The sequence below is a fragment of the Onychomys torridus genome, chromosome 1 (assembly GCF_903995425.1).
Source record: "Onychomys torridus chromosome 1, mOncTor1.1, whole genome shotgun sequence".
Lineage (NCBI taxonomy): Eukaryota > Metazoa > Chordata > Mammalia > Rodentia > Cricetidae > Onychomys > Onychomys torridus.
In genome coordinates, this window is record NC_050443.1 from 86,001,350 (window position 1) to 86,027,950 (window position 26,601).

The 26,601-nt window shown below is 45.8% G+C and overlaps 1 protein-coding gene across 5 annotated transcripts in view; it reads left to right on the forward strand.

The window, feature by feature from the left end:
- Window positions 1–3,167: 3,167 nt before the first annotated feature.
- Ppfibp2 (PPFIA binding protein 2) overlaps window positions 3,168–26,601 on the forward strand; it is a 163,068-nt gene continuing 139,634 nt past the window's right edge. For 3 of the 5 annotated variants that reach the window (XM_036188662.1, XM_036188690.1, XM_036188676.1), the window contains exon 1: window positions 3,272–3,468. The gene's annotated coding sequence lies outside the window, so the exon portion shown is untranslated. Of the gene's footprint in view, window positions 3,469–26,601 lie in introns of all 5 variants that reach the window. The other 2 variants (XM_036188683.1, XM_036188722.1) reach the window with 2 other exon arrangements.

The following is a 26,601-nucleotide window of genomic DNA, read 5'->3' on the forward strand; positions in this document are numbered from 1 at the left end:
TAAAAAAAAAAAAAAAAAAAAAAAAAAAGGATATAGTCCATTATGGTGGTAGTAGTGAAAAGGTGGTAGCAGTGGCATGAGACAGCTGTTCATATTACATCTGCAATCCAGAAGCAAGGAGCAGACCAGAAGTGGGGCTGCACTAAGAAACCTCAAGGCTTACCCTCATAGTAACTCATCTCCTCGAGTTAGGCCTCACTTCAAGGCCTGCACCCAGCTGGGTACCAAATATTCAAGCACAGGAGCCTATTTGGCACATTTCACATTGAGACCATCACACTCAGGAAGCACTATTTCTTGTTGATGTTTAATTTTTATTTCCTCTAGCCTTGCCCTTTGCTAAGCTAAGTGGATACAGTAACAAAGTAAAAGCATTAATAGTTGGATGTTACTTTTTAGTTACAAGGCCTTTTAACATTGTTAATTCTCTTTTTACCTTTGTAGTACATACAAATCTTTATAGTTGCTAAGCCAGAGAAACTACAAAATGAAAGAGCTGGAAAAGATTGCAAATATCATAGTCATTCCATCATCCAAGGAAGGAAGTATCAACTATATACTTTTGTGCACCTCTCCTTAATCATTATGTCCATCAGTTCAGCCTAAAAAATAATAGTTTGCCCCCTTAGGCAGTTCTCATGTCTGCACAAGGTTTTCTTGTAGGTCTTTCAAAGTCTGCTTTCTCCAGAAAACCAGCCCAAGGGTAAGGACAAAACTCTAGCCTCTTCTTGTCTTTCTGCTGCCTGCTTCTTTCTTCTTGCTTTAAATGTAATAAAGCTGAGATTAAGCAAATAATCTCATCAGGTTATATTTGCCTATTTCCCCCCCACCCCCAGCATGAAAGCTTTCCAATATTATCTGTGTTGGGCTTACTGTAAACATTCCCTAACACACGAAGGCCCTTGGTAAATACACTAGTCTGGATGGAATCCAAGAAGCAGACAAGCAGCTTTGCCACAGCAGGCATGCCGGGCATTACAGAGGGTAGTTGAGAGGGACATCTGCAAAGCGTTTCCCACATGTGTGTCCCACTTGGCTGAGTCCAGGTCACAAGTGAGACTGCAGTACCAGCCCGTGTCATGTGCTGAGGTCTCTGCCTTTCCAGGTTGGTCACATGAGAAGGCTTGCTTTGTATGCTTGCAGCTGTTTATCTGTCTTTGCCAAGTCCAGGCTGGGACCACAGGCAGTGAAGAGAAATCCCCACCACCACCATATACCATTTGAGTAGATCTTTGGCAGGAAGGAATGACCCACAGTTCTGATGAAGTGGCCCCAAGAGCCCAAACATTTGCAGAATAAGACAGATATAAATGAATAAACAAGATGTAACTGCTCCATGAATCCAGGAATCAATACCTGCTCTATGTATGGGTAAAGTCACATTACCTACCTTACTGACAAAGATAGTGACCTACTCACATTGAAGGGTGCAGGAGCATTATCAAAGGAGTGAGTACTATATACATGGCTCCTTTGAAGTCAAGAGAATAGTTTGCTTGAAGTGTGCTGTATGACTTTTATCTGGGAAGTGCTTGCAATGGACAGCTCTGCAGGCTACACCTATCCCAAACTGCTCACCCTGGTACACAGAATCCCCACAGGTTCTTTTAGGTGAAAAAATGTTCTTCAGGAAGAAACTGTTCATTGCTATGTTTTCTAACAGCATGCAGACCCTGGGACATGTGCTTCAGTATCTTCACATGTCTGCTTTTCAGCTCCAGTCTGGCTGGATTTAAATGAGGACTGATGATGTCTCCATGACCCACATCAATGGTTATTATATTGTAGCACAGAAGAATCACCTGAGGAGCTTTAAGAATTCCGATATTCAGGCTATACTCTCCAATGCCATTAAATCAGTCCCTCTGGAGTGGGAGGAAAGCACTTGTATTTTTAAAGCTCCTTCCCAAACTGCACATAAGCTTGAGAAAGCCAATTTCATACAACATTTTGCAAAATAATTGTATACTTCTGAGAAAATACTAGCACTTTCTGGGGTCCTGGGCAAGAAACTGGGCACCCCTAGGTTACCAGTGGGATTTGGAACTGCCCACTAACGAACCGGAACTCATGTGAACTGCACAGGCTCTGTCTCCAAAGGCCTCTCTGCTATTTTAAGGAAGTGAAAGAACCAAAGGGTGTCCTGCTGTGACACAAGTCTCGAGGGCCTCAGCTTTTCAATTCTGGCTTTGCTTTTGCTCTGCTGCTGGCTAGGTCCCAGCACTGCTCACACACCTGTTTTCCAGAGTGCTTATGTTCTGTTCACACGTGCAATCTTCTGGCCACCCCAGTAATTTTAGACTACCAGGATTTGAAAAAAAAACCCAAAAAACAAAAAAAAACAAGTCATGTCCTGTAGTATTTGTCAACACAGTGTAAGCGACTGAAGTCCAGTTTAGTAGCAACTCCTGCCAGAGTCCCTGGTGTCGCTGTCATCTGAGGTCCTGGGGATTTTAAGCAGCTAAACTGAGCCGCTTGGAGGCCCTTGGAGGCCCCAGTAGGGCAAGCACCTGTGATGCAGACCTGCACATTGGGAGTAGGTGCTGGGATTCGGTCTCCAGGGCACAGTCCTTTGGGATTTGAAAATCCAGCCCCTATGGGCAGACACCGCTACAGTTTTCTTTGGCTTACTTGTTTGTACCTGTCCTCGCTGGACACAGGAAATGTTATTCACAAGGCAGGACACCAGAGCTTTTCGTAGGTTGTCAGCCACTAGAGGTCATGAGAGGTTGCGGGGGTTTGAGCACAGTCAGATCTTAAGGTGAAGCGGAGCCCGCCAAAATGAGGGTGGTCTAGTCTGAAAGAAGGAATGATGCAGCCCTGAGGCCACCCTCAGTCTCAATGGGATCACACACGGCTCGTGGTGTGTGTGGGTGTATGTGTGTGGTTTTCAGTGCTCCTCTCTGCAATTCTCTGCACAAGTATCCTGCTTCCACGCTGTCATTTCCCACGTCCCGGGAGCGACACTGACAGACTGCAGAAGCTCAGGAGACCTGAATATGGTGGGGCACAAGAGAAATGCCTAGGGAACACCCTGCGCCGGAAGGGTGCGAGAGTCCGAGGTGCACACAGTGGGCAGGACGCAGGGAGGGGCGTGGTCTCATGGGAGGGGTGGAGCTTGAGATCCGCACGCGGAGCGCTGCCTGGGGGTGGGGCTGACCATGCAAGTGGAACTGGAACTGTGGCTCTTGGGTCCCAGCGGGCCACAGCGGGAGAGGGAGGAGGGGTGACAGAGGGGCGGTCCTAAGGGAAGCCACACTCCGGGACGAGCCTCTCCGGGGCCCCGCCTCCGTCACGTGTGCGCCGTACCGGGTCGGTGCTGGCGGGGCGGCTGGTTGGTTGGCAGATGGTCCCAGGGCTAGTGGCCTGTCGCTGAGTTCTCCGCTCTTATGTTGGAAGGTGAGGGGGGACACGGGAGCGACCCGCACACCTGAGCCTCCGGGAGAGAAGCTGCGCTCAGGCATCCAGGTCAGTGGGCTCTCTTGGCCCTGGATCACGGCTATCCCAGGAACTGAGCGCCCCCAGATATAGGAGACATATGAGTAGTTTGGGGGTTCATGAGCCTTTAGATCTCCGAACGTTTTCAAGACTTGGGGGACCCATTTATTTGCCTGGGAGACTGGGAGAAGAGTATAACTCCTGTGGATTTGCTTGAGTTTCCCACCGCACTCTGCTCCCAATATGCCACCAGCCTTGCGCTTCTACAGGTGCTATGGTGGTCCCGGGATAATTATTGGGGTGCACCGGTATCTCATAGTTCCGAGCGATTATGTACCAGCTTGGTGCCCCACGAGAGCAGCAGTGGCGTCAGATGGAAAGCCCAAGGTGGTGAGGAAGTTGAGGACGGTTAATCCAGGTTAATCTCTCTGTTCTATAGAGCGTTGGTCCTCAGCGCCTTGGCCAGGAGCAGTTGTGTACACTAATTGCTAAATTCCCAAAGGCTCAAGGCAGGGAATCGCTGTAGAACGGGATTGGGATGTCAGGATACTTACATTTTAAAAAGTGGGTCCTCCTCCCTCCTTCCATCTCGACTCCAGACCCATAGTTTTCCTTCCGATGAAAAGTTTATATGTTTAAAAACAAGCACTTTCAAGGTTCAAGTAAGATTCAAATAGGTATTCAACTCTTCCTTTCAGAGCATTGAGATATTTGATATGGATCAGTGTTCCTCTTCCATATTTTGGGCTAATTATCTGTCTTCATCTCTCTTGGTCCTGATTTGATTATACTACGTATTGGAGTGTTTATAAGATTACCGTGTATTTTGTTAAGTTAAATGCGCAACTACAGGAAGGAAGTCAACCACAGACCTAATTAACGTATAGTCTTGGATCACTATTGGTATATCGAAAATGTTACCTGATTAGAAATTATTTCTTTCTTCACTTTGGGAGAACCAGCCCATTCATATTTAAATGACTTTAAAGTGGAATATTGTTAAGTCTTTTGCTGTTATTTTTATTTGGGATTTTATTTAATGTTAGTGGTGATGGGAACTGGTGAACTAATTTAGGACCTTGTGAATGCCAGCAAAGCAAATGCTCTACCACTGAGCAACACCTCCCAGCCCTCAAATAATTTATTAGTGGTATTACTTTGATATCTGATGATGTGCCAATTTTAGTTTATAGCTTCTGGTTGAAACAGGCTCAATGCTACCGTCTGTGTTGTGGTAACTAAGGCAGATGTGCTATGATTTTAAGAGTAAGTGGATAATGTAAGCAATACATGTATGAGTGGCAGGAGAAGGCTGAAACAAAGTTGCAGAAATTCTACTTTTTTTCATCAGAATAAGGAAAATCAGGGCTAGTTTTAAGAAGAATCAATCTATGTGAGGTGCCTTACAGGAAAATATCAGGGCTGACCTGGGCCACAGAAAGGTTTATAAGGCAAACTCAGTCTGGCTCCAAGAAGTGGCTACTGGTCATTCTTGATTCCTGGCCTGAGCTGTAGACAAAGCAACAACAAACAAAATAACAAACAAAACTGATACCCTAGCAGGCGCCTGAGGCAGGTGGGAGGCCATGGGCCTCAACGAATGGTAAGTTAAGGAAAGACTGACTTGTGGTCAGCTGAGCTTATCTAAGTGAGAGACCTTGACCCTTGACTTTCCCAACTCCCAGACTAACAGAAATCCAGTAAACATTTGTGGAGTGAGTGGTCAGGTGACACTGTAGAGCATCACTCTTCAAACACAAGCCTGAGAATCACCCAATGCTCAAATGTGGGTCAGGGGTAGAGCCTGACTTCCTGCACGTCTAACCTATCTCTCTCCTGTCTGTATCAAGAAATCAAAGTAGTGATCTACAAACCTGTGCCTGTGGGAGTTATTAAACTATTCTGGTTAAGTAGGCCCAAGGCAGTTTTACCAAGTTCCCTAGGTAACAGCCAGGTGGGATAAGCTACTGGACTTGGTAGTGCTTGGAGGACCACAGCTGGGAGACCAGTTAGGAGACCAGCAGACCAACTCAGGCCAATGTGATGAGAGTGAAGTGTGAGAAGAAAGAAGAGTCCCTAGAAATACTGAGTCTTTAGGACCAGGGCCAAGGAATGGGAGGTATCAGCCCAGTATGCCCCAACCATATTGATTTGGCAGACTTAGACATTAGGAAAATGAACAGTTCTTAGTGAATTCTACTTCAGTTTTGGATGCAAGGATTGGTGTGTTGCTCAGACGATAATGGTCAGCAGCTCATTTGTACTTGTCCGTAAGGTCTTTTTTTTCTCTCCTGAAATGCAAATGTGCCCATGATTTGTTCCTATTTCAAATCCCCTTGTTGAGCTCCTAGTAAAACTCTGAGGGGAAGAATGACTGTGAGGACAACAGACGACACTCTTAAACATTTATTAAGCCCTGCAGATTGTCCGCTGCCGCCATGTACGGTATCACAGTCACCCCTCAATGTGCACAACTGCACCAAAACTAAAACTAAAACTCTGGACTTGGCTTTTCCTGAGTCACGATTTTTCTTGCTTCTTGCTTCCTCCTTCCTCGGAGGAGTTCCATTTCCTTTGCCCTTTGCTATCCTAGTATCTTGTTTTGTTTGTCCTTGAAGGCACCTGTGTGTGTTTATTTTTGGAGTCTAGGGGAGGTGAGCTCTGTTCCTTTATAAAATCTTAAAGGGCAGTCTGTTAGTGGCTTTCCCCCAGGGGCTGTTATTATCTCTGATACTTGTGATAAAAAGCCTTACTGGAGGAGATGCCTCCCCTAAAGCAACCAGGTGAGCTTCCTGCTGAGATCTCCAGAAGGCCTCAGACTTCCAGAGGCACTGGGACTCTGAGCTTTGTCTGCTGCAAACAGAAAATGTCTCTGGGCCTTAACATCATTGGTCTGGTGCTCCTTGGTAATTCTTGCTTTCATTTCCTCCCTGTGCACATGTATGCACATGAGAGCTAAGCATTCATTGCATTTGATGCCTTTTATTAATTCCATGTTATATAATAATCTTGTACTCATCTGTACATATCTGTAACACACCTGTCGACATAGGTAGGATAAGACTGCCTTTCTGATAAGATAAACTATAATATCCCTGTGAACTTTTAGGCTAATTTGTTTTCTAACTCCATCTCCACTGTTTCCCCAGACTGAGGAGCTAGACTGTCCCCATCCTTTTGTGCTGCTCTGTCTGAGGAATGTATGCTTCTTAGATGATATTCTTTGGACATTGCTTTTTGTTTGGCCATGAGTCTGAAATACAAATCTGTTCATGGTCCTTCTCTGCTAAAAGTCTCCTGGTGGATCCCTTAATGCAAAATATGAGGAGAGCAAATACAAACAGAATAGATGCGGTGTTCAAACATTGACTAAGCCCTTATGCGAGATGTGACAGTTTCCTCTTCCTGGAGGTACCTGTTGTCTCTTCCCTGTAACATGTGTGAGAACCCTAGAAACTCCCTCACTCTCAAGTCCTTTCACTCTTTCCACCAGTATCGTGTGTGAATTACAATAGAAAATGCTCTGCTGTGTTCCCTCCACCTCTCTGCCCATACTCTGAGCTGCCATATACCAGCTTTTGTGTGAGGCTCAATACTTAACAGTTATCAGCGAGTTTCCCATGTGCGTGGGTCCCCTGTTGCCTGTCGGGTTTTGCTTCTGTAAAGGGGGAAAGGAACAGGTTGTTTTGTGAGAGAGAAGGGAAGGAATGGGAGCAGAAGTTAAAAGACGGGAAGGGCAGGCTCAAGGAAGAATGGCTCAATGGCTAGAATATGGGGTGTGGTGGGGTGTTGCATGACTTTCCTGGGGAGACATGGACAGATGTCTATTCAACCCAGATAAGATGCTGATGACACACTAATGAAATGATTCCACCCAAGCCTAGCCTGGTGAACCAATGGATTTTATGAGGAGTTATTGACGGGCGTGTGGGTGACTTTAGGGCAGCTTCATCCCTTCGTGTGGGCGAGAATGCAGAAAGGCTGCACCCCTGGAGCTCCTTGCTCAACTTGCAGGCAGCACAACTAGATAGTCTCTTGTCTCCAACAATTATTTACTGCTTTTATAACTGGGGTGGGGGTGGGGGTGGGGGTATCTTATTCGTCCTGTAACTTTCCCAGCCGAGACTCCCAGGTCCCCCTAGGTAAGTTTCACTAGCTTCCTGATTTGTATGAGTCTCCCTGCACCCTCCAGGAGGAAATGTTTCAATTCTGTGGAAATGGCTCTCTATCAATGGAGACATTTGGAGAGGAAAGGCTGGAGTTTGGAAAGGGAGAAGATGGTGGGAGGCCCTGAAGGTTGGAGTTAAAGAATTCAAAGTTTGACCCGTGTGATAATATGTACACACACACGTAGAATCTCAGGTACTTAGCAGCATGGTGAAAGTCATTTGAAATTTTTCCCTTTGAACTGTGATGACTTTGAAAGCTATGAGTAGTATGAAAAAGGCTCTGTGCAAGTGTGTCTTCAGGAGGATTCCGGGCTGTGCAGAGTAGATGTGGGACTACTTACAAAGGCATGTTGAAACCACAGAAGAATCAAGGTAATGACAATAGCAATGGAGAAGTGAGCAAAAAATGACTGGTTGGATTTGAGGGAGAGAAGAGAGTCATACTGAACACTGACTGGCAGAGAATGAGGTGATTGTGAATAGATGTTGGACCATGGAGGACCTCTAACTTAGAAGAGAGAAGGGAAAGAGGTTGGTGACACATTTGAAAACCAGAAGAGGATGGCAAAGCCCAAAGTAGTGTACCCAAAGTCACCCCATTCTTAGTTGCAGATCCAGGTTTCCTAGCCTCCTGGCTTCTAGCATATTGGGTAGAGAAGTGCTTTTTATGGTGTCAGAACTCTTTTCTGTGTATGCTGCTATGTGCATATTCAGGTTTTTCTGGGAGTGTAACGATTAATCAATTTACCAATTCACTGAAAATGTATATTCTAAGGGCACAACACTCTCTTCTCTCCCAGACAGACTTTGGGGACACATTGAACATTCCATAAGATGTTGCTGCTGTTGTAGTGATGAATAGATGAAAGGAGAGAAAGGTGCTGGAAATGAAAGCTGGCTGGGGACAGCAAACCAGTCCTAAGGACTTTCTGCCCTCAGAAGGGCAGGGATTCTGATGATTGAGAGATGGATGGAAGGAAGCATCTGTGAGAGACTCGGTGGCTCTGGGGCCAGAATTCCTTCCTTCTCACCCATCCCTTCTACACTTCTTTGACGAGCCAGGTTTCCCAGCTGCTGGCCTCCCAGGACAGTCTTGCCTTTGTCGTGGAGCTCAAGGCAGAGGTCACTTCCATCTGCTAAGGCAGAGGTAGGTAGGCTAATGTATGCAACACAATTGGAATATGATAGCTGGCAAACCCAAACAGCAGTTCAGCTGTGCTGGGAGTTTCCTTTGAAGGTGAACTTGTCTAGCTGTCCTGGTTTTTTCTTGCTTGTTTCTACCTCATCTTGTTCTGAAGTTGAGTTTGTCTCCTTGTCCTGTCATCCTAATGAGACTTATGTGCTTGAGCCTGCTCACCCATGGTAATGGAGCAGGGATAGTCATAGACAGCCGACTTGGGTTGCCCAAGGCTTAGGAATGACTTATGCAGATGTAAGGTGGGAGGAGAACCCATTAACAAAGATTAGTTAGGCCTTGTGACTTTGGAATGCTTGGCCTCTCCCCTGTTGTGGAATTCCCAAGGGGCTCCTCTTTTTCTTTCTATGTATGTATGTATGTATGTATGTATCTATCTATCTATCTATCTATCTATCATCTATTGTGGCTGGATCTTGGTATGTATGGACCTACCAATCCACCTGCCTCAGTGTGTGTGTGTGTGTCTTAATAATTATGTATACAGTGTTCTGTCTGCATGCCAGGAGAGGACACCAGACCTCATTATAGATGGTTGTGAGCCACCATGTAGTTGCTAGCAATTGAACTCAGGACTTTTGGAATACCAGCCAGTGCTCTTAATCTCTGAGTCACCTCTCCAGTCCCCTGGGCTCCTCTTTGAGTGTAACTGTCTCCTCTCAGAGGTAAATACTCCAAAGGAAGGGCAGTTATCTAAATCCTGGGATTTCTTTGCCTTCATGGGGATGCTCAGAGCCCTGTTGACTGCCTGAGAGTGTTTAGCAAGAGTGGTCAAAAAGCCTCTCTCACTCTCCAGGATGAAAATATAATTTCACAGTGCACTATGGACTGTGCCAATCAGATGCAGCTGGGCATCTCAGACTGGGCAAGGACCTCTGAGCAGGAGGGCTGCTCCTATGACTGCATGAAGTGTCCCAAGAAATCATCACCATCTCCTTCCACTTCAGTATTTTATTTTTGTTTTTTAAATTATGTTTATTCATGTAGGTATATGCACATGAGTGCAAGTACCTTTAGAGGTCATAGATGTCAGGTTCCCCTGGAGCTAGAGTGAGTGACGGTTGAGAGCGCACTTGGCATGGGTTCTGGGAATCGAACTTAGGTCTTCTGCAAGAGCAGTGTGTGCTCTTGACTGCTGAGTCATCTCTTCTGCCTCCAAAAGTCCTTTTTTTTGAATCATGATTTTGACATTAATTAATTAAATACTTTTCAAATCCCAGCCAGTTTCCCTCCGTCCTCTCCTTCCAATCCTTCTCCTTGCCCACAGTCTGCCCACCCCTGTCTGCCACCCCCATCTGTTCTTCCTTCATTTCTGTCCAGGAAAGGGCAGGCCTCCTATGGGTATCAATAAAACATGGCATATCAAGTTGCTTTAAAAGTAAGTGTAAGCTCCATCCCTTGTATTAAGGCTGGGCAAGGTGGCCCAGTATGAGGAATAGGGTCCAGAAAGCCAGCAAAGAGTCAGAGACAGCCCCTGCTCCCACCGTTAGGATCCCACTAGAAGAGCAAGCTCATAACTGTCCTATATATGCAGAGGGCTTACATCAATCCATGCAGGCTACCTGGTTGTAGATTCAGACTCTGAGCTCCTATGAGCCCAGGTTAGTTGATTCTGTGGGGTTTCTTGTGATGTCCTTGACCCCTCTGGTTCCTACAATCCTTCCTCTCTCCCTTCAGCAGGATTCCCCCATTTCAGCCTCATGTCTGGCTGAGGGTCTCGGTTTCTGTTTCCATCAGTTGCTGGATGAAGCCTCTCTCATGACATTTGGGCTAGGCACCAGTCTAAGAGTATAGCAGAATATCATTAGGCATCATTACATTGATATTTTTTTCTCTGGTTGTGTTTGGTTCTGTTCTAGGTCTCTGGGTCATCCAGCCTGTGGGTACTGGCTCTCCAGGCAGTGTCGGGGTAGGCTTACTCTTGTGGTATGGGTCTTAGGCTAGACCAGCCATTGGTTGGCCATACCCTCAATCTCTAAGTCACCCTTACTTACTTAACCCAGCATATCTCATAGGCAGGACAGACTGTAGGTTGAAGGTTATGTGGCTGGGTTGGTGTCCCAGTCCCTCCACTGGAAGTCTTGCCTGGTCACAGGTGATGTCTAGTTCAGGCTATGGATTCGCTATTGCTAGGACTCTTAGCTAGAGTGTGCCAGGTTTCTATCTGACTCCGAAATGCCCACTCTTTCCAGTCTCTTTTAGTACTTTCGCTCTCAACCTGATTGTTCATGTTTCCATCCCTACCTGCCCTCAGTCCACTCATAAAATCTCTTCTATTTGCCTTTCCCAGGGAGATCTGGGCATTCCCCCCTTGAATCCCCTTTGTTACCTAGTCTCAAGAGGCCTTCTTAACAAATGTCTCCAACCTGCTTTTGGTAGAAAGACACAGGGTTGCCTGATAAAAGCAACTCCTTAGTTGATTGTGTGTGTGTGTGTGTGTGTGTGTGTGTGTGTGTGTGTGTGTGTGTGTGTGTTGTGGAGGAGAGTAGTACAGGACCCTAGAAGGAAAGAAAGGACAGGAAACAGGAAAGAATCACAACTCAAACCAAGAAGACTTCTGTTTCTTGTCTGTGTATAGGACAACTCCTCCCAGCAGCTCTGTCCTCTAACAGAAGACTGTCCCTTAAACCAAAGAGGCTTTCCCATGAATATCTCTCAGAACTGGACTGCTTCCTGGAGGCAACTGAGGTATAGCCATGCATAACAAAAAGACTCCTCCAGAGGAGCTAGAATGGAATTCCCCATTTGATATGTTTGACAGAGGGCTTATCTCATGAAGCAGAGGTAGTGTTATTTAGTTTTATGGGAAACACCCCTGTGCTGGGATTCCAGCTTAGAATTTTGTGCATAGTGCGATCTAGTGCTCCCATCTCTGGAAAACAGACTCTCTCTCTCTCTCTCTCTTTTTTTTTTTTTAAGATTTATTTATTTATTATGTATACAGAAGAGGGTGCCAGATCTCATTACAGATGGTTGTGAGCCTCCATGTGGTTGCTTCGAATTGAACTCAGGACCTCTAGAAGAACAGTCGGTGCTCTTAACCTCTGAGCCATCTCTCCAGCCCCAGATTTTTTTTAAGGTTCTCGAGTACTAGATTTAATTTTATATATTGCACCATGAATAATTTGTCTCTCTGTGTGTTCGTGTGGGGCCATGTATGTGCAGGTGGATGTATGGGTCAGAGGTCAGCCTTGAGTTTCTTTCCTTGGGAACTATCTATCCACTTTGTTTCTCTTGTCAGGTATAGTGGCACACACCTTTAGTACGAGCACTTTGTCTCTTCCTGGGTCTCTTGCACTGCTTAGGCCTGGCTAGCTGGCTAGCAAGCCCCAGAAATCCTTTTGTCTCTGCTTTCCTAGCTTTGGGATTACAAGTGCACCACCATGCCTCGCATGGTGGGACTGCCTCAGACCTGCTGGGGTGTGTGGCATCAAAGGTATCCTATACCCTGAACTCTGTGAGTGACAGGCGCAGCAAGGGGGAAGGGAGAAAGGGGAGAGTGGATTGGCATGCCTAGAGGAGAGAAGGTAAATTGTGATTTTGGGAGGAAATGGCAAGTTCTGCTCATTCAGCATTTTACCAGAGCAAAGGAATAGTTCTTGGCTCTGACACCTGACCTTGACTGGGTGTCATGAAAAGGTTTTATTACATAAGCTCTTCCTGCTCCCCGCCAAGACATCTGGTTATTCGATGCAGCATTGCTTACCTGGTAACAGCAACAACATCCCTGTGTGTCTGTTTAGGTTTTCATTGTGCCAGCTCACTGGTGCAGACAGTGCCTGGGGCGCAGATTATTGTCCTGCTTCTGCAAAGGAGGAAACCGACTCCTCCTGCTCTCCCCACCCCCTCATTCCATTATAGTAGGCAGCTGGTTTTCTCCATCATGAAGGCTTGGTCTCCCTCATTCTTAAGGACCTTGGCAGTTCTAGGATGTGACTTTGAATCAAATGGTTCTCCATTCAAGACTCTGTGCTACATAGGTTCAAGGCTGCCACTTTGAGCAAGTCTGCTTACTTTTTTGAGTTTTTAAGTTTCTCATTTGTCTTAACAGTAATAGAGGCCCACTTCATTTGATTGTTGTGAAGATTAAATGAGATGGTGCAGTCGTTGCTGGCTAGAGTGCTTGGCACGGTGTAGGCAGTCAGTAAATGGTATTGTCATTATTTTTTCTTTCTCAAGAAGCCTGAGAAAAGCATTTTGTCAGAAGGAGCGGTGCGCATGAAGTGACTTTGCAGTCTCCCTCTTTATCCTGAACTTTGAAGAGGAAAGTAGCAGATGTGACATAGAAAGGACAGCCATGGTGCAGGGGAGCAGCAAGTACAGTAGACAAGTGCACAGTGGGGACTGTCGCAGGTCAGTCTCAGGGGGCTGGTCATCAGCAAACCAGACAAGGGAAGCACATGGAGCTCAGCTCAGTAAGATGTGGCTGGGTCTGGGCAAAGTACTGTCCTAAGGCTCTTGGAATCGATTTGTGTGTTTCTTCACTACTCAGGTGGAAAAGCCCATTTGCTTAGCTTGGCTTCAGTAATAGAAATAGAGGGAGCCAGGTGGTGGTGGCGTATGCCTTTAATCCCAGCACTCGGCAGAGCCAGGTGGATCTCTGAGAGTTTGAGCCAGCCTGGTCTACAGAGTGAGTTCCAGGATAGGCACCAAAACTACACGGAGAAACCCTGTCTCAAAAAGAAAAAAAGAAAAGAAATAGAGGGGACCTTTCCTTGAATTTACCTAGACATGTCACATTGAGACAAGTCTGGGAGGGACCGCCCCAAATGATGTAAAATTAGTGCTCTTGTTATGCAAGATGTGAGAAAAGACAAGAAAGCATAGTGATGAGACACATGTGAATGAGGCAGTTACTGTATTCTGTGCTTCTGTTAGGGTAGATTTAGGGGCTCTGGGTAGTGAAGGTAAAGGAAACTAAAGAGGAGGCAGGTATAGTTCGAAATGATGTAAGAAATTCCAGGTAAATGCTGGAGATACAGTTTAGTGGATAAAGGGTTGGCATGGCATACCAGAATTCCTGGGTTCAGTCCTCAACCTTACCTAAGATGGGGTAGTTGAGGTACACAAGTCTGTAATCCTAACCACTCCAGAGGTGGAGGCAGGAGGATAAGAACTTCATACTTATCCTCACCTTAACTTGCTCCAGGCCAACCTGGGTCACATTAGACAATACTACAAATAACAAAATTCCGGGTAAGTCAAGCTTATCTTTAGACCCAGAAGTTATCTTAGAGCAAGTGTTAGAATCTCTCTGCAAGGACATTGTCTGATGAGTATCCATTAGGAAGCAGTAGGTGAAGTAAGAGGAGAGACAGGGTCTGCTAAAGGCATTATGGGATAAACCAAAATGGACTTGGGATTTTGAAGAGTAGGAATGATGGATTGATCTGCTGGTTCATCAGTAAAATAACACTTGTATCTACTGGGCAGCTAGTGGGGTCAGTGTGAGGGACAAGAGAATACAAAATCAGATGATCTGAGTTAAGAGAACAGCAGGCAAAATTGAGAAAACTGGGTTCAAGAAATAAGGAGGAAACCTTCCATTGCTAAAAGTGGAACAAAGAAGCTGGGCATGGTGGTTTGTGCCTGTAATCCCAGCACTCAGGAAGCTGAGGCAGGAGGATCACCATGAGTGGCCTCCTGCCTCACCAGCTTGGCTTCCGGAGTGAGTTCTAGGCCAGTCTGGACTACAGAGGGAGACTCTGTCCCATAAAACAAGAATCTGGGACTGTGCTGTGGGATGGGAGGTGGGGGGTGGATTTCAATTCTAAACCAAGATAAACTGGGCTTATCTCTTCTAGGGTTGGGAATGTCTGATGGCTTCTGAGCAAAGACAACTAGAAAGGAATGTAGGGTCCACCAAGGGCAAGAGGCTAGAGAAGGGCAGTCATCAAGCTTCTCTCTGTCAAGTCACAGGCTAATGGATCAGGAGAGTGGAAATCCTCTGAGGAAATGCCTTGTAGACTGACTCTCTGCAGCCAGGATCCCCAAGACCTAAGTACCAAGTATATTCTCTGCTTATACTGCCCTTGGCCTTACCACAACTAGGTTTTAAATGCTCCTTCAGACATGGAGGCCCAGTGTGAAGTTGTAAAAACATGACATTCTAGGACATGGAGAGCCATGGCATATGGTTTGAGGCATTAGCCTGCCAGCATCCAAGAGAGTATAACAGGTGTAGAAGGGAAAAGGGACAATGTGACCTGAGGTCCTGGACTTCTAGGTAATGGTTGTTGTAGAGGGCCCTAGTAACAGCACTGAGAAATGTGACTTAATGCAGCCTGGGCCACAGTGAGGTTCCAGCCCCAAGAGCAGGCAGGGAAGAGCTGTGGGCCTTAAGTAGGCTGAGGTTTTGGGTGGGGTGTAGTGGATGGCAAGATGGAGGGTGCTGTGTGTGGTTAAGCAGTGTGGATGCCCGTGGGGCATGGTAGCCTGGACTAGAAGGCAGGGAGGGAGCTTGGCTCAGAGTAGGAGCTTATTTACCAGGTCTGAGGAAACTCCCACCTTTTAAGGAACAGAGATAGAGTATAATTTGTAAGCTCTCTTGCCACATTATTTCAGTCACTAGATAATTTTCAGACCGTTCTCTGCAGGCATAGTGGGGCCTCTAGCTGAGGAGGTCACTTCCTCTGCCTGAGTGTAATTTAGAAAACAGCCAGTGGTTAGGTTGACCAAAGAGACAACATAGTTAACTAGTGCACCAAAGATGGACCATTATTACTTAGTAAGCCCCCACCATGCCTGAGGCATTGAGTGGAGATTATGTACTTACTTAAACTTCACTGGCTACCTCTCAGACTTGATTCTCTAGGGAACTGACTCTTACAGGACATGTGACCTTCCCAAGGTTTTCTTATGTGTGACTAGCTTCACACTTATCCTCAGTCATCCTGATCCTAAACTCATGTCGTTTCGACCCTTGCCACCACATTTAGAGGCCAGATTAAACAACTGGTTAAACTGAAGACTCTTTTCCCTTAATGATGACAAGTCAGGAAGATGGTCAAATCAGCATGTGCCTGGCCATGTTAATCTTCGGAGGAACTTGGTAGATGTGGCTAGATTGTCATGAAGCATATTCTAGTCCTAGTTAGGAGAGCTCAAAAACAGTAACACATTGATGATCTTTTCTTTTTCAGAATTATTCTTTCTTTCTCTCTCTCTCTCTCTCTCTCTCTCTCTCTCTCTCTCTGTGTGTGTGTGTGTGTGTGTGTGTGTGTGTATGTGTGTCTAAGTGTGTGCATGTGTACCACATGTGTGCCTGGTGCCTACCAAACCCAGAAGAGGGCTTCAGATCTCCTAGAACTGGAGTTATAGGGAACACATGTAGATGCAAGGAGCCAAACACAGGCCCTAACCCAGAACAAGTGTTCTTAACTGTGGAGCCCTCTTTCCAGTCCCTACATTGCTGTTAGATATAAAGAAACTATTAGTCCCTCACTACTATACATAATTTCTGAATCTTGACCTAAATTCCTCTATTTCTCTCCCACGAAAATATGTTAGAATAGGGTATGATGATCCTGATCATCTCAGTGTATTCAAAAAGCATCTTAGCTCTAGCTACTTCATTGTTAGTCACATCACTTGCAACAACTCCATCATTTTAGGCCCTTGGGATATTTAGCAAGAGTGGTGCTCTGGAGTGGGCTGGAAGGCCAGAGTGAGAGATGAGAGTCAGGACAACCTGGGCAGTAACCCAGGTGAAGCTGTGGGGGTGGAGAAGACTGACTGATACAATGTGTTAAGTATTTGCCCAGAGCAGCTTGCCCAAGCAGAGGTTTGGAGTGGGTGCTAGGATCCCTGCATGAAAGGACAACATGTTCCCATGCACGGCATGTTCAGGCTCTGAACAGGTGGGCTGATGGGAGCTGTCCATTCAAGTCAGGGATCTTTCTGAGTCTGTTTGTTGGAGAGCCAGCTGGTCCTTATCACTGAGTGGATTGTCCCTGGTTCTCATTCTCTATCCAGCTGCCTTCTGCAGCTTGGGACTCAGCTCTAGTCCTAGAGGCTATTCTTTGCTCTGTCTTCTGTGTGAGCCTGTGATGAGCCAGAGCCCATCAGTCCTCAAAGTCCAAGAAGATCAGCCTAGGAGGCCGTAAAGACAAGGGCTGTTCAGATCAAGAAGGCTTGGGAATATTTAGGCTACAATGTCTCGAGATCTCATGTCAACAGGCTACTTCTTGGGGAGGGGGGGAGAATCTCTACCTCCATGTCCTACCTACCAAATTGGAGCACTTTTAAAATGTTGAGGGACGCCCTGCTGTCACGGTCCAGCACTCAAGTCAGGGCTACTTCCATTTGAAAGACAGTTTTAGATGAAATGATAACTGAATGAGGGTTGACACTGATGAAAGGAGCCATAAGGTGTGTGAGAAAGGTGTGCCGTGACATCACTGTTACGTGCCACGGCTTCCTAAGTCTTCCTAACTCCTGGACTGATTCCTTCTTTGGTACTGATGTCTCCCTCAGAGTATGGCATCCACTGAGAGCATTGATGGGGTTTCTCTAGGATGCTGTCTCCACATGGCTGTCTTCCCTCAAAGTCATCACTGGACTCGATATGGGCACTCTTGATGCCAGTGCACAGGACAGAGGTCCTGCTGTGTCAAGACTAAACTAGCTGTGAATGAGATCAGAACACGGCCCCTTTCCCCACCAAAATCTACAAAGCCCAGCTTCAGCTTTAGCTTCCACGATGGGTACCTCCCAGATCTTTTCCCCTGGTTCTGATTTCTCTCTCAAGTCAGTCCCCAAGTGGCCCCTGAGCATCATAAACTTGGCCTGCTTACAGCAGGGTTAACTGATAAGTCTCTGGCGAATGGCTGAGCAAAAAGCACCAGACTGTGTAAGAGTGGATATGCGATCTCTAAGAGTAGACATGTGGTCTCTAAGAGACTTTTAGCTCAGGAAGGCATGGTCTTGGTGTTTTGTGGTACTGCTAGAGAACCATAACGTTCAGAACACATGTACTGTGTTTGAGCTCTGATACTCTCAGTGTCCACTTATGTTGGGGCTGGCCTGGAAGTATTTGACAACCTCTCAAACAGTTAGGCTGCAGAGATTCTTGGCCCAATCTGTCTTCTGGAATAGTGCATGCAGTAAGGATATGCTCCCTGAGTGGGGTGAGGCAGGGTGTTATGATCTATTGGGCCAGGTACTGAGTTTGAGTGACTTATTCTGCCCTCTTTCTTATCACACCGTCCAGCCTTGTGTGAATTAGGTATAATAATATCCCCAGTATGCAATAACTCGAGATGTTGATGCATATTATCTAAAATTGAGCAGAGCTAGCATTTAATTACTTGTCCATCCAAGTTCACTATGACCTGAACATTTATGTTCTCCTCATCCATATTAATTTCTTGAAATCCTAACCCACAAGGTAATAGTATGAAGCGGGGCTCTGAGAGGTGGTTAAATGTGGGAGCTGAGCCCTCATGAATGGGATTAGTCCATTATAAAAGGGTCCTGGGAAAGGAAGCTAGTCCCTCACACTGTGTGCCTGCACAGCTAGAACCAGGAAGTGGATCTTCACCAGACACCAAAACTCCCTTGTCTTGGACTCCCCATCTTCAGACTATTAGAGATAAATCTGTGTTGTTCATAAGCTGCCTCTCCAGTTTATGGTGACATCGTTAGAGCAACTCAAAGACGGAGTTGGAGTTTCTCAACTGCACCTCTTATCCTTATTATATCTTTACTTGGTAATAAAGGAACTTCCAAAGGCTCTGGGTAGGGTGGAGTGGTAAATGGGAACCTAGAATTTGTACGCCTGTCCTTGCTGTGGCCCTTTTGAATTGAGTCACAGGGGTCTCAATACCTTTCACTTCTTTCTTTGACTTTGAGGAACTGTTGGCATATCTTCTGTGGGGACTAAAGGCTGTTTTATGTGAGAGAAGAGCTAAGGAGAACAGGTCTCCAAACCTTTTCACTTCCCTGTGAAGAATGAGACTTCTGGGCCCACAAGAGAGGGTATATCCCATGCAGGGTTCTGCTCCAGCAGGTTTGTGCTGATTAGTTTTGTCAACTCTACACCAACTAGAGTCACCTGGGAAGAGGGAATGTTGGCTGAGGAATTGCCTCTATCAGATTGGCCTGTGGGCATATCTGTGGGCCATTTTCTTAATTGTTAGTTAATAAAGGAGGACCTGGCCCACTATGGGTGGTACTATCCCCAGGCAGGTGGGCCTGGGGTGTGTAAGAAAGGTAGCTGAGCAAGCCATGGGGAACAAGCCAGTGAGTAGCACTCCTCCGTGGTCTCTGCTTGCCTATTCCTGCCTCCAGGTTCCTGCCTTGCTTTCTCTCAGTGATGGAGTCAAGCCTTTTCCCTCCAAGTTGCTTTTGGCTGTGGTGTTTATCACAGCAATAGAAACCTAGCTAGCACAGCCCTTTCTTTAGTGTGCAGTAGCACATGAACAAGTAGGGGATTCCTGGCTCCTTATTCTTGGGAAAGTCCCTAAATTACTGTCTCGCCCAAGAGCTCACTGGCAGAGAAGTGATCTAAGTGACAAGTATCTTGCGACGACGTCCTGCTGAGGTTAGAGGACAGGCCCTGTTCCAACTGTTCCTGCCCAACTGATATGCAGGAACTTTTGCATTGGCTTGAGGAGAAGAGGGCTGGGCCCAGGGCTCTTGGTTTCTTGATAACTGCTATTTCTGCAGGGCTAGTAGTTTCCTCCTTGTTGTAACCTGAAGTCTGTCCCAATCACACGGTGGGTCTTAGGCCCTAAGTGCAATTCACCTAAGAGCTGACTTACAAAGAGTATGGATAAATGTTAAGAAATGCCTGCACTTTGATATTTAATGTGTGAGTGTGAAGCAGAACTCCCCCTTAGACTAAGAGAGGGAACACCATTGGATCAGGATGATAGGACCACCAGCTCCAGGGAGGCTATATCCTTCTTCACTGAGCTTCCCTGACTGTGTATCCAAGGTCAAAGGAGAGTGTTCGAGTTTGCCCAGGCTGCCATAACCAAGTATCAGAAATCAGGGGCTTTAAGTGATAAGTTTATTTTTTCACAATTATGAATGCTAAAAGTCTGAAATCACATTGTTTTCTGGGTTGGTTCTTGTTGGCTTTCTCTCCTTGGTTTATAGGTAGCAGCTGTCTTCTAGCTGTGCCTTTGTGTGGTCTTTCTTTCGTGCCTACTGGTTAGCCTCCTCTGAGAACACCCGTTATATCTGATTAGGTCTCACTGTAATGTAATTATCTCTTTAGTAGTCTTACTTCCAAAAGCAGTCATATTACAGAGACAAAAACATGGGGGCAGGACTTCACCATACACATTTTGGAGGTACAGTTAAGCTCATAATAGAGTGTTTTCAGAACCCTCAGCAAACAAGCATGAGTGTCATGGCAAAGGACACAGGCACTCACTGCTGATCCTGACAAAGAAGGCAGACCTAACCTAGCCAAGCTTGACTGACTTTGTCCACAGACTCATGTGGGAATGCTCAGGGCCTCGGCTTTCACTTGCCATTGGGGCTGTATGGCAGTAGTGAGTTTTGCAGTGACTTCATGGCTCCCAGGAAGTCCAGGCCGTGGTGGGAAAGCCCTCTTTTCCTCTAACAGAAACAAGAGCCTGAGTAGTATTGCAGGCTGAATCTGGAAAGATTTGGTCTTTGGTTTTCTTCTAATGTTTGTTTATTTTGTATTAGTATCTATTGGTTATATATAATGGATTTCATTATGACATTTTCATATATGTATATAATGTATTTTGATTGTATTCATCCCCTATTGCTCTGTATTGTTCCCTCTTCCATTCCTACTGATACCTTCTCCTCATCTAGTTTCCCTCCTAGGCAGAGCTGCTTGAAAGACAAGGAACTAACCTTGGTGTCTTTTACCCAAGACTGAGCTGAGTCCGGTTTGTCCTGTAGAGTTCTGATCCCCCGAACAAAGACTGTCCTCCATCCCCTGAACAAAGACTGTCCTCCATCCCCCCGAACAAAGACTGTCCTCTGTACTGAACTGCACAGCAACTATGGTCTCTAGAAGGAATGAGGAACTTTTGTTTTTAATCAGTATTTTACAGGATTCTTTTAAGGGAAGAAATTGTTTTTCTGATTCTTTTGACTCATAAAGGCACACAGTCACAATCAGATGTTACCAGTCTATGATCCTATGTTGGAGAGGGGCACACATGTTGTTTTCAATGCCTCACTGCTTCTAGTGAATGTTCTTAAGGCCTAGTTACCACACATATACTGTTCTGAGTCATGGGCATGAATGGGTCATGAAGGAGAAATGGGAAGCTATGCATTTAGCTTTGCTTATAGGAGTTGATTACATCAGGAGTCTAAAACCTAGTTTTTCTTAGAAGGTTAATTCTGGACAAGCTGAGTCCCCAGTATGTTAGCAAAATAATAACATAGTTATAAATGATCTGAAAGCACATTATTAACTTGGTTACAGGTTGGGAGAAAGTTTGATTTGTAAAGGTGTGTTTCAAAGAGCATTTCCAGATAAAGCATTTCTGTATTCATCTGTGATATCTTTTTGCTCTTTGGTGACCTCATGAATTTCATTGAGGTTGCTTACAGGAGCATGTTAATTACAGGAGCTGAATACCTTACTGTTGGCTACAGCACTGAAGAAAATGTCTCTTCCTTCTCCTAGCAACCATTAGCTGCCTATAGATCCTTAGAGTGGGGTAAGGCCTTGTGGGCCCCTCTACCCTAGTAACTATTAACTGCTGGCATATCTTTGTGGAGTGTGTGTGTGTGTGTGTGTGTGTGTGTGTGTGTGTGTGTGTGTTGGAGGAGGGTATCCTGCATCTCTTTCCCCCCTTTTAATGTCGGATCTTGCTAGAGCCAAGCTTGTGCAGGTGGCCACAGCTGCTATGAGTCCAAGAGTGTGAAAGCCATGCAATGCCCGGAAGACATCATTTCAGATACCCCATTCCTTCCTCTTCCTCTTCTATTCTTTCTTTTTCCTTTTTTCCCCAATTTTTCAGGACAGGCTTTCTCTGTGTAGCCCTGACTGTCCTGGAACTCACTGTATATACCAGGCTGGCCTCCCCAGTGTTGGAATTAAAGGCATGGGCCACCACCACCTGGCTTTTTATGTTCTTTCTAACCCCACTTCTGCATTGTACCCTGAGCCTTGGACAGGGTGATAGAGAGGTACCAAGAGCATTCAGAAATCACTTATTCTCATCATTTTGACCAGATACAAGTTTGCAGTTCACCCTGTCCACTGCAAAAAGAAGCTTTTTCTGACCAAAGCTGATGGCAACACTAATATGTATATCTTTTTAAAAACAGGGTCTTGTTATGTGTCCAGTCTGGTCACAGACTCTTGTGCTCAGGTGATCTTTCTGTCTTGGTCTTCCCAGTTTCTAGAGCTGTAAGCCCACACCATGCAGCACCCACCACACAGCGCCAACCATGCAGCACCTATCACACAACACCCACCATGCAGCACCCAGCACCAACCATGCAGCACCCAACACATAGTACCCACCATACAGCACTCCTGTTCTTTCTTGAGTGCAAAAGGAAAGCCTCTGAGTCAGATTCAAGTTGTTCAACAAATGTTAAGATGAAGTTTCAAATAGAAAACAATTTTTGAGTGATTCAATTAATATGTGCTTTGTGCATGCCAAATTCTGGGGCTTCAACCCCCTGTGGGCAGCTAAGGAGGCTTGTAGGAGGTAGCTTCTGTAGCTTCTAGTTATACATGAGGCCCTAAACACCCTAGCTAATAAAGAGAGCATGCCAATTTTTTCAGACTTGCTTTTTTTTTCTTGCTGTTTAGCATTCTAAGCTAATGGAACGAGGGGGAAATGCCTGCTTTATTATCTGCAGGGTAAGCCATATCCTCTGCTCTTGGCGGTCCTTTGGGAATACAGCTGCATCTATCATTTGCCAGTCGTTCATTCATGCCAGACCCAAGCACAGCAGGGTTCTCCTAATGGTAGTGTAGCCATCACCTCTCAAAGTCATGCAGAAGAGAAAAAGCTAGAGGTCGGAGAGGCCATCATGGTCGGCCCCCAACCCTTATTTCAGAATGCTGACAAAAAACTGCTTTCCATCTCCAAGATACACAGACATTTACTAAGTGTCCATCTGTGTCATGCTTCTTTGACTGGATTCCCAGGAGAGAAAGATGAGTAGACTATAATCCTTGCTCTTAAATCATTCCATTCAGAAATGGGGACAAATACATCAAAACATAAATTACTGTCATTCTTAAAAGCGGTGTACACAGCTCCAATGATTAATGTGGATTCCATGTGGGGCAGGGGCAAAGACAGGAGGCATCCAGCATCCCTAGGGACTAGGACCAGGTGTAAGTGATAGGAAGGCCCCCTGGTGCATTTGCATAAGGCCTTAGGTAAGATTTTGAAATACAGATGGAAAAAGCATTTAAAGTAAATATAGGGATAGGAAAGGCTTTCGGTGTAGGGTTTTTATTTTTTTTGTGTGTGTGTGTATGGGCAGGGTCTCATATATCCCATACTAGGCTTAAACTCACTGCATTGCAGTGGGTGATCTAGTATTTCTGATCCTCCTGCCTCCACTCCTAAATACTGGGATTATAGTCATACACCACCATGCCTTGTGTTGGAGACTGAACTCCAAGGTTGAGTACATGCTAGGCAAGAGCTACATGCCCATTGGCAAGAAAACCTTTATGTCTTTCAGGGGTAGGAAGTATTCTGGTGTGTTTGGGCTCACAGCTTGGTGATAGTGCACCTGGGAGGTGGAGGACTTTCATTATGCTACAACATGAGGATTTTTTTCATGGCAAGTAGTCAGGGGCCAGCTATGGAAGGTTGGGGAGCTGCTCCTCCTCTCCTGGAAAGGATGGATTGAAGGGAAGATGGTGGCTAGAGGTCAGAAGCCCAGAGGAGGCAACTTTGATTGTCTGTCTGGGAGATGATGAGGGGAGGGAGAGTCGGGTTGGATGCTAGAACTTATTCAGGGCAGAGCCCATATGAGTCACCAGGAATTTAGGCACAGATCCTTTTCTGGAAGAGAATGTAGAATTCAACATACTAACCCTACACACCCACCTGCCACAAAATCCCAGAGCCTTACATGATGGATTTTTCTTTTTTACAGTTTATTATTATATTGAAGGAATGGCCTACCAAATCTGTCACCCATCACCTGGCTTTAGCAATCACCCCTTGTTGGTGTATTCTTCAAGGATGGATTTTGAGATGGACCTTTGGGAAAGTGTTCAGCTGAAGTTGTATTTGAAGCTTTCCTCTGAATCAGCCCATTGGTCAAAATAACGATGTCATATCCATGCAGTCATCCCTGAAGGTGACTTGAATGTGTAAGCATGTACTTGTGCAAATATGTGTTTACCTTGTCAAGAAGAAAAGCAAGCATGCTTTTTTTAAAGGTTGGGTTCAAGGTCTGAGGGGATACGTAACCCACAGAAACCTGTCAATGGCGTAAGGGTTTGTCTAACATGGCGGTCGGTTGTGGAGTGGAGGACAGAATGGAGATAAGTACTTTTAGGAGGATGGGTTGCCAACACTGCAGTGTCCACTGGAGTGTTCATGTTGTTGAGGACCTGATTCACACTGACAGACCTGACAAGGCTTATCCAAACTTCAGACATGGAGGGATAATTCACTTTGGCAGGCATTGTCCAGCAGCCACAACCCAGATGACCTTCCTCCCAGACCACCTTTTCTGCATTGCCCTGTGTGGGAAAATGAATCACAGCACCAACATCAGGTTTCTGAGGAGCTGAGCTCCCAGTTGGAGCACATGGGGAAAGTAGGTACATCATCGTTGGCTGTAACTCACTTGGTAGCTACCTAGGGTGCTTCTTTCTACCCTTGGAGATGGTGTATTGGTCACCAATTGCATGGGAACCAATAGTCCTATGGACACTGTTGCTTTGTCCTTCACTGAGTGGCCTGCCTTCATTTGAGATATGCTAATTGTTCATAGTTCTTAAATTGGCAATAGCTGAAAAACAGGACCAGAAGTTGGAGGAAGACTAAGCTATCAGCTTTATAGCTGATGGAGTTATTTATAGAGAATGTGGCCCATAGGGTCCTTATGCATCCCTCTGCAGAATTAACATGTCCACCTCTAACATGGGCATATGTAATTGTAGTCTCTTCTAGAGACAGGCCACCTCCCTCATTAAGATATCTCTAGGGAGAGAGGAAGGACAGGGCTGAGCTATACATGCTCCGTTTTTTCTCTCATGATTACCAGCCAGATTCTTAGCCATGCCAGAGAAGATATCAATCTTCCATTGGGTATCTCCACAGCAACATGAAACATTAAATGAAGGTGTGAGTGCCTGTTGTGGGTCTCAGCAGAGATTATTTCAATACCGTCATGGAAAATATAGAATGGTTTGAACATTGAAAAATAATTTTTAATGTCTTTTAGAGACTGGAGAAAGAGGTCTTTAGGCTGAGGAGACAGCATGCAAAAGACACAGGGGTATACAGATGCTCTCCTGCAGCTTGAGTGTCAGGGATTCCAGCGGACAGAGTGTCTAAGTTGGGGTTTTCACCCAGGCAGTCTAATTCCAGCTAAGACTTAACATCACCATAGACTGCTCCCTGGTACTGATTTTTTTTTTTTTTTTAACTCTTTGCATCCTCCCACACTATTACTGGGAAGAGTAGGTGGCTTCCAAAGGCTCCTTTCATAGATGCGGTTGCCTGGATTACAAATTCAGGGGGTGAGTGGAGGTGAGACTGTTCTCAAGTTGGCCTCAGCTTTACCTGCTGTCACTCTTCTCTGGTCTCTAGTCACAGACTTTGCAAAACAGAGCTGATAATTGTAATGTATCCCTCACTAATGAGATAATGCAGACAAAGTCTATTCACTCCTGGGAGGCAGGAAACCTCCTGTGAACTCCCAGAAGGCCGTGTTTACAGGCAGGTGGAAATTGCCCAAGCAGGAAGTCATTTGCCATCATTGTGATGCATTATGTACAGCCATGGGGATGGGGACCAGCCTGGAGGAGGGCAACTGTTTTGAGTTGTTCTGGTCTTTTTCATTTCAGCCATTACATTTACATTTACTTCTCAGACTAGCATTTTCTGAGGCTCTCAGAAGGAAGCAAGGAAATCTCCATCTAAAGTTCACTACGTGGCTACAGTGGTTCTTCCCTCCACTTGGTGTGGCATCAGTTCGTTCTATGGCGTGACGAAGGGGCAGATTAATGGAAGGCTGGCTCGCCATCTTACTTCTTCCCAAGGCACCCTTTCCATCCTCACTTCCCGCTCCCCCGTGAGTCCTTCCCTTGGTGCAGTGCCTGTGTAGTCTGCTCTTAGATCTACCCTAACAACCCAGAGTGGGCACAGGGTTAAGGACCACGACCTCAGTCACGTGGTCTCTTTACTACGCTTTACATTAGAGACGAGCAGCTTGGGTGCTGGGCAGAGTGCCACGAGCAGACTTGGAGTTGTGAATGGTCAGAGGAAGGTGAAGATGCCATTTGAAGATATTAAGTCGCCAAATGAAGGGAAATGTAGCCCTCTTTTGGGTGGTCTTCCGTCTAGGGTCAGATATGCTGTCTGGATATAAGCCATCCCAGTCATTGGTTTCCTGACCAGACTGGACTCCTCCTTGTGGGCTGGGCTCAGCTCCACAGGGTGGTGTCTGTCCTAAGTGGCTTGCATCTTAATAGAGAGGGAGATATCTGTCCTGTTTCCAATACTGAGGGGACAGCAAGGCCAGAAGTATGGCTTTGTGGCACTTGGAGGTGCTGTGGGATGCTCTTTGTGCCCTATAGAGGAGGGTGTTGAGCTGTGTGACTGTCCTGTTGTTATTACGTGGTGTTGGATTATGGTCTTG